The sequence below is a fragment of the Oncorhynchus nerka genome, linkage group LG20, assembly GCF_034236695.1.
Source record: "Oncorhynchus nerka isolate Pitt River linkage group LG20, Oner_Uvic_2.0, whole genome shotgun sequence".
NCBI classification, from domain to species: Eukaryota; Metazoa; Chordata; class Actinopteri; order Salmoniformes; family Salmonidae; genus Oncorhynchus; species Oncorhynchus nerka.
The window spans coordinates 47,844,526-47,853,287 of record NC_088415.1 but is presented as its reverse complement, the minus strand read 5'-3'; positions in this window follow the sequence as shown (position 1 = coordinate 47,853,287).

Genomic DNA, 8,762 nt, shown 5'->3' with positions numbered 1-8,762 from the left:
GATAAAACTATTTTAGAACCAGAACAACACCTCTTGCAAGTATTTATACTGAACAAAAGTATAAACTCAACATCTAAAGTGTTGGTCCCATGTTTCATGAACTGAAATAAAAGAATCCCAGAAAATGTACAGAAGCACAAAATGCTAATTTCTCTCATTTTGTGCACACATTTGTTTACATCCCTGTTAGTGAGCATTTCTCCTTTGCCAAGATAATCCATCCACCTGACAGGTGTGGCATATCAAGAAGCTGATTAAACAGCATGATCATTACACAGGTGCACCTTGTGCTGGGGACAATAAAAGGCCACTCTAAAATGTGCAGTTTTGTCACAGCACAATACCACATACAGTGGGGCAAAAAAGTATTTAGTCAGCCACCAATTGTGCAAGTGTGTGTGTGTGTGTGTGTGTGTGTGGACAAAACATGTTGACAAAACATGTTGACTCATCCTACTTGTATAAAACCGCCAAAGCCATCTTCCTCTCATGGCTCTGTCATACTATTCACGCTTTTAGTTTAGTCTAACATTATCCTACTACATCTAGCTACATATTGAACTTCCACCCTCTCAGGTTAGGGGCACAATGTATGGTTAGATCAGAATCACCATCATAATCATTGGACAGTACGGAGAATTAAGTATCCACCCAAATCCATATCTCCATCAGTGGAGATTTTAGCATGTACATTTTGATGGGGCAAACTAAAATAAAATTATGTTGATGTTGCATGCCAGCAAAGTCAATACAACACTAAACAATACATTAATTGGACTATAACGGTGACAAACGGTGCCCACAAACTGTTAAGGCCTACAGGACATAAAGCTGTCCCAACACCTTACCACTGTTACAGCTGGTTATCAGCGAAGCCTTGTCTGGCAGCAAAACAGTTCATTCAGCCTCATTTACTGCCTTTAAAAAAACATATCTTATACGGCTGACTTGCCTAAACAAATGTGGTTTCTACTGACAATTGAGGTGTAAAAACTATGGCATAAGGGGACAATGAGCGGATAAGAGGCAATCTGTCGTTTTGATTAGGAAAGGGAAAGGGGGATACCTCTTCAGTTGTACAACTGAAAGCATTCAACTGAAATGTGTCTTCTGCATTTAACCTCTCTTAGACATTAATGAGCGAGCTAGGGCGGATGTAGTCAATATAACTCTTTGTTTAGCACTTCTGAAATGTACAACGACAGAATTCAGAACATGGACTGTTACAGTATTCACCCTGTACACCAAGTCAGAACCGTATGATAAATAAAGCAGATAATAATAATTAGCAGATAATGAAAGCTCTTACAATATTTAATGATGACATTTCTCTAAAACAGGTTATAGGCTACATGTAAACCACCAAGTCAGAACAGTAGGCTATTATGAGGGGAAAAGGGACCAAATTATTAGGGTGAGGCACATGGGCTACTAACAGCTTACTACACAACATACACTTAGTATTACTTTGTTAGCTACAGTATACATATCTCCCTGTCATATTACATCATTTATGCAGCAGCATACAATACATTTTTGGAATCACCTTGTTGTGCTGTGCTCACTTGAACAGGATGGTGGTCAGTCTTTCATGGGCAAATTTATCAACAAATTCTGTCATTCTCTGGTTTTATGGTGCTTTCAATGGGAACTCAGGAAAAAAACAAGGTTGAATTATGACGTTAGTGATATGTTCAGGTCAGAGCTCTAGAAAGAGGCTCTAGTTCCCGACTTGGAATTCTGAGTTGGATGACAGTTCAAAACGTATTTTCCCAGTCAGAGCGACTTTTTTTCCGATTTCCCAGTTCTCTTGAACTCACTGAAGTCTGAGATTTCCAAGTTCCAGTTGTTTTGAAAGCGGCAGAAGTCATGCTGGATTGACAGCATGGCCAATCTTATCCTGTTAAGCTTGGAAAAAAGAGACCCTTAAAACACAGACTTGGACCACACATCCAATCCACTGAATAGCAGGCTAGTGATTGCTTTACAATGCTTGCAGTTAGCCACTGATTCCTTCCAAACTCATTGTCCAATGGCCAATGAGCACCAATATGTTTTATCTATCATATATCTCCTCATTATTTATTTTCATTTGACAAAGATTGAAAAGGATTTGCTAGTAGATTGTCAACTTGATTCATGATGACGGCTAGCTTGCTAGCTAAGATTTTGAAGGTATGATCTTGACATGATCAGCCCAATCAACGCTACTGTAGAGATAACATGAGGGCTCCCGAGTGGCGCAGCGGTCTAAGACATTACATCTCAATACAAGAGGCGTCACTACAGTCGCTGGTTCAATTTCAGGCTGTATCACATCTGGCCGTGATTGGGAGTCCCATAGGGTGGTGCACAATTAGTTAAATAAAGGTTACATTTAAAATAACAAAATCGACATTTTATCTGCAGCCAATGACCTTGAGCCTTCTTGGATGGGCACTTCTAATGTAACTATGGCAGCACCTAAGGAGCTTTAATTTTCGAGCTCTCCCCGTAGATTTTGCGGTGACGTAATGTCCCCGTGAGTTTTTATTTTTGGTTCACCTTTATTTAACCAGGTAGGCCAGTTGAAAACAAGTTCTCATTTACAACTGCAGCCTGGCCAAGATAAAGCAAAGCAGTGCGACAAAAACAACACAGAGTTACACATGGGATAAACAAACGTACGGTCAATAACACAATAGAAAAATCTGTATACAGTGTGTGCAAATTAAGTAAGGAGGTAAGGCAATAAACAGGCCATAGTGGCGAAGTAATTACAATTTAGCAATTAACACTGGAGTGATAGAATGTGCAGATGAGGATGTGCAAGTAGAAATAATATTGTGCAAAAGAGCAGAAAAACAAAAATAAATATGGGGATGAGGTAAGTAGTTGGATGGGCTATTTACATATGGGCTGTGTACAGCTGCCGCGATCGGTAAGCTGCTTTGACAGCTGAAGCTTAAAGTTAGTGAGGGAGATATAGATCTCCAACTTCAGTGATTTTTGCAATTCATTCCCGTCATTGGCAGCAGAGAACTGGAAGGAAAGGCGGCCAAAAGAGGTGTTGAATTTGGGGATGACCAGTGAAATATACCTGTTGGAGTGCGTGACCAGTGAGCTGAGATAAGATAGAGTTTTACCTAGCAAAGACTTATAGATGACCTGGAGCCAGTGGGTTTGGTGACGAATATGTAGCGAGGACCAGCCAACGAGAGCATACTGTACAGGTCGCAGTGGTGGGGAGTATATGGTGCTTTGGTGACAAAACGGATGGCACTGTGATAGACTGCATCCAATTTGCTAAGTAGAGTGTTGGATGCTATTTTGTAAATGACATCGCCGAAGTCAAGGATCGGTAGGATAGTCAGTTTTACTAGGGTATGTTTGGCAGCATGAGTGAAGGAGGCTTTGTTGCGAAATAGGAAGCCGATTCCAGATTTAATATTGGATTGGAGATGCTTAATATGAGTCTGGAAGGAGAGTTTACAGTCTAGCCAGACACCTAGGTATTTATAGTTGTCCACGTATTCTAAGTCAGAACCGTCCAGAGTAGTGATGCTAGTCGGGTGGGCGGGTGTGGGCAGCGATCAGTTGAAGAGCATGTATTTAGTTTTACTAGCATTTAAGAGCAGTTGGAGGCTTCGAAGGAGTGTTGTATGGCATTGAAGCTCGTTTGGAGGTTTGTTAGCACAGTGTCCAAAGAAGGGCCAGATGTATACAGAATGGTGTCGTCTGCGTAGAGGTTGATCAAAAAATCACCCACAGCAAGAGCGACGTCACAGAGTCGAAACCCTTGGCCAGGTCGATGAATAGAGCTGAACAGTAATGTCTTTTATCGATGGCTGTTGTGATATTGTTTAGGACCTTGAGCGTGGCTGAAGTGCACCCATGACCAGCTCGGAAACCAGATTGCATAGCGGAGAAGGTACGGTGGGATTCGAAATGGTCTGTGATCTGTTTGTTAACTTAGCTTTCAAAGACTTTAGAAAGGCAGGGAAGGATGGATATAGGTCTGTAACAGTTTGGGTCTAGAGTGTCTACCCCTTTGAAGAGGGAGATGACTGTGGACATGTTTACGGATTTAGGGTTGTACCTGGTAGGTTCCTTGATAATTTGTGTGAGATTGAGGGCATCTATCTTAGATTGTAAAACGGCAGGGGTGTTAAGCATATCCCAGTTTAGGTCACCTAACAGTACGAACTCTGAAGATAGATGGGGGACAATCAATTCACATATGGTGTCCAGGGAACAGCTGGGAGTTGAGGGTGTCTATAACAAGCGACAACAGTGAGATACTTATTTCTGGAGAGATGGATTTTTAAAAGTAGAAGCTCTGTTTGGGCATAGTAGAAACTGTTTGGGCATAGACCTGGATAGTATGACAGAACTCTGCATGCTATCGCTGCAGTAGATTGCTACTCCACCCCCTTTAGCAGTTCTATCTTGATGTAAAATGTTGTAGTTGGGGATGGAAATGTCTGAATTTTTGGTGGCCTTCGTAAGCCAGGATTCAGACACGGCTAGGACATCAGGGTTGGCAGAGTGTGCTAAAGCAGTGAATAAAGCTAACTTAGGGAGGAGGCTTCTGATGTTAACATGCATGAACACAAGGCTTTTACAGTTAGAGAAGTCAACCAATGAGAGCGCCTGGGGACACACAGGGCTTGGGTTAACCTCTACATCACCATAGGAACAGAGGTGGAGTAGGATGAGGGTATGGCTAAAGGCTATCAGAACTGTTCATCTAGTGTGTTGGGAACAGAGAATAAAAGGAGCAGATTTCTGGGTGTGGTAGGATAGATTAAGGGCATAATGTACAGACAAGGGTATGGTAGGGTGCGAGTACAGTGGAGGTAAACCTAGGCATTGAGTGACGATAAGAGAGGTTGCATCTCTGGGGGCACCAGTTAAGCTAGGGGAGGTCTCTGCAAGTGTGAGGGGTGGGACAAAGGAGCTATCTAAGGCATGTTGAGCGGTACTAGGGGCTCCGCAGTAAAATAAAACAATGAGGAGCTACCCGAAACAACAGTATACAAGGCATATTGACATTAGAGAGAGGCATAAAGCAATCACAGGTGTTGATTTGGAGAGCTAAGACAAGGGGTAAACAGCTAAGACAACAACAACGGGTAAATAGCGATGGATGGGCAGAGAGGGTCAGTTAGCTACACACAGGGCCTGAGTTCGAGGCTGGGGCCAACAGATAAACAAAATGAAGTACCATGTTAATGAACAGTCCAGCAGGAATCAGCTGTGTAGCCGAGTGATCATAGGGTACAATGAGCAGCAATAGATGAAACAGGGAGCCGTTAGGTAGTCGTTACTACGCTAGGCGAGCGGGAGACACGGCGTTCAGAAAGCTAGCGGGCCGGGGCTAGCAGATGGGTCTTCACTGACATCCACGATGCAGAGACCGGTGGAGAGCACATCGGCCGAATCAGCAGACCAGTCGTGATGGATCGGCTGGGCTCCGTGTCGACAAAGGGTCCAGGCCAATTGGCAAGAGAGGTACTGTAGTTTGTGTACTTCGTTGGCTAGCCGGGAGATGGGCCTAGCTCTAGGCTAGCTTGAGGCTAACTGGTGCTTGCTTCTGGACAGCGGCGTTAGCCACAATAGCCACTCGGTAGCAGCTAGCTAGCTGCGATGATACAGTGTAATGGTCCAGAGCTTGCAGCAGGAATCTGGTGATGTAGTGGAGAAAAGCAGTCTGATTTACTGAGGGCTGATATCACTCTGTGCAGACTGGTAGGTATTATCTGGGCTAAAGCGGCTGGAGTCTGAGCTAAAAGGTAAAGACCGCTAGCAGTGGCTAACAATGACTAAATAGCTGGTAGCTAATTAGCTTGCTAGCTTCTGAAAGAGGTTCCAGTTTAAAGGTCAAACTTTTTTTTTTAAGTGCAGATCCATACCAAATTGGGTGAAGCGGGTTGCAGAAAGGTATATTTAATTTGAAGATTGAAATATATACAACAACAAAAAACAGGAAAAAAATGAATATTTACATGGGACAAAATAACCTTGGAACACGAGTGACAGAACATTGAGCCAATCACGGACAAACTAGAGAACATTACCAACCCCTACGCTCTGTATTTTTTTTTTCTCCCCAATTTCGTGGTATCCAATTGTTGTAGTAGCTACTATCTTGTCTCATCGCTACAACTCCCGTACGGGCTCGGGAGAGACGAAGGTTGAAAGTCCTCCGATACACAACCCAACCAGCCGTACTGCTTCTTAACACAGCGCGCATCCAACCCGGAAGCCAGCCGCACCAATGTGGAGGATACACCACGGACCTCCCGGTCGCGGCCGGTTACGACAGAGCCTGGGCTCGAACCCAGGGACTCTGATGGCACAGCTGGCGCTGCAGTACAGCGCCCTTAACCACTGCGCCACCCGGGAGGCCTTACGCTCTGTATTTTCCACTGGCTGCCCCACCACCACAGAAAGCACAGGGCTAGGCTGAATCACCTGCATTTTGGAGCTAACTTAGTCAAGAAAGCAAAATAACAGACCAAGTAACTCAATTATTATTTTTCTGCCCCACCTACCCTGAATGACGGGTCGCCACAGATCTCCATCCATGGCTAATTTATGAAAGGGACGATTTTAGCTAGCTAGTTACCCACCGGAGGACAAAAACAAAATGCAACAATTAAAGTTTTCTGTAAATTACGTGTGATTTTGATGTGGTTGGGGTGAAGCCAACTTGAGTTGAGTTAACTGATTGGCTATTATTTTTATTTATTTTTATCAAGGGAAGACAAATGCTCTCGGGCTTCCCTTGCATTCAATGCTATGATCACTAACATTGTCATAGTCTTTTTGACCAGACAGCATCAGATAGATGTCCTACACATATTGAGACATGAGGAGGGCTGTTTTGTTCGCTTGAATGCTTTCTCCGTTGAGATACATTCAACCACTTGCAAGTTGAAGTAAAATTATGAAAACAGAGATGGAAGTGTTTTTTCTTGGTACATTTTTTGTAAAAGCCAGGCTTTTTTTACACTGTAGTGAGGTCTGTGCTTGGATTGATGAGCAGAGGTAAATTGAGTGATATGAGAAACATTTGCATAATCGAGAATGTTTTCATAAAACTAAAATAGATTTACTGTTGACACGAAGACTTCACACTTGGTAGCTAAAAAATAATGGCACAGATAATCTGGAAAACGGGAATTGTTAGAAATCTGTTTTACAAATATTTACATACAAAGAGATAAGCACAGTATGCCATTTTTGTATTTGTATTTATTATAGATAAATACAAGGCAGAAGCTACTCTTCCTGGGGTCCAGCTAAATTAAGGCAGATATTATATATGTATATATTTTTTTACATTACAATACATTCACAACCGATTTCGCAACATATTAAGTGTCCCCCCTCAGGCCCTACTCTACTACCACATATCCACAACACAAATGCCATGTGTGTATAGTGAGTATGTTAAAGTGTGTTTGTATGCATTTGTCTGTGCCTATGTTTGTGTTGCTTCACAGTCACCCGCTGTTCCATAAGGTGTATTTTATCTGTTTTTTAAATGTAGTTTTACTGCTGGCATGATTTACTTGATGTGGAATAGAGTTTGATGTAGTCATGGCTCTATGTAGTACTGTGTGCCTCCCATAGTCTGTTCTGGACTTGGGGACTTGTGGGGTATGCGTGGGTGTCTGAGCTGTGTGCTAGTAGTTTAGACAGATAGCTCGGTGCATTCAACCTCTCAATACCTCTCACAAATAAAAGTAGCGATGAAGTCAATCTCTCTTCCACTTTCAGCCAGGAGAGATTGACATGCATATTATTAATATTAGCTCTCTGTCTACATCCAAGGGCCAGCCGTGCTGCCCTGTTCTGAACCAGTCCCTCTTTGTGGCACCTGACCACACGACTGAACAGTAGTCCAGGTGTGACAAAACTAGGACCTGTAGGACCTGCCTTGTTGATAGTGCCGTTAAGAATGCAGAACAACACTTTATTATGGTCAGACTTCTCCCCATCCTAGCTACTGTTCTATCAATATGTTTTCACCATGACAGTACAATCCAGGGTTACTCCAAGCAGTTTAGTCTCCTCAACTTGCTTAATTACCACATTATTCATTACAAGATTTAGTTGAGGTTTAGGGTTTAGTGAATGATCTGTCCCAAATGCTTTTAGTTTGAGAAATATTTAGGACTAAGTTATTCCTTGCCACCCACTCTGAAACTAACTGGAGCTCTTTAAGTGTTGCATTCATTTCAGTCACTGTGGTAGCTGACATGTTTAGTATTGAGTCATCCGCATACAAAGACACACGGGCTTTACTCAAAGCCAGTGGCATGTCGTTGGTAAAGATTGAAAAAAGCAAAGGGCCTAGACAGCTGCCCTGGGGAACTCCTGATTCTACCTGGATTATGTTGGAGACTTTCATTAAAGAAAGCCCTCAGTGTTAAACAGGTAACTCTTTATGAACACCCTCTGTGTTCTGTTAGACAGGTAACTCGTTATCCACAATATAGCAGCGGGTGTAAAGCTATAATACATACGTCTTTCCAGCAACAGACTATGATCGATAATGTCAAAATCTGCACTGAAGTCTAACAAAACAGCCCCCACAATCTTTGTATCATCAATTTCTCTCAGCCAATCATCAGTCACTTGTGTAAGTGCTGTGCTTGTTGAATGTCCTTCCCTATAAGCGTGCTGAAAGTCAGTTGTCAATTTGTTTAACCTCTTGCTTCTACCTGAGACGCTTGCGTCCCAACTAGAGCTCTGCAAATGCGCTACGCTAA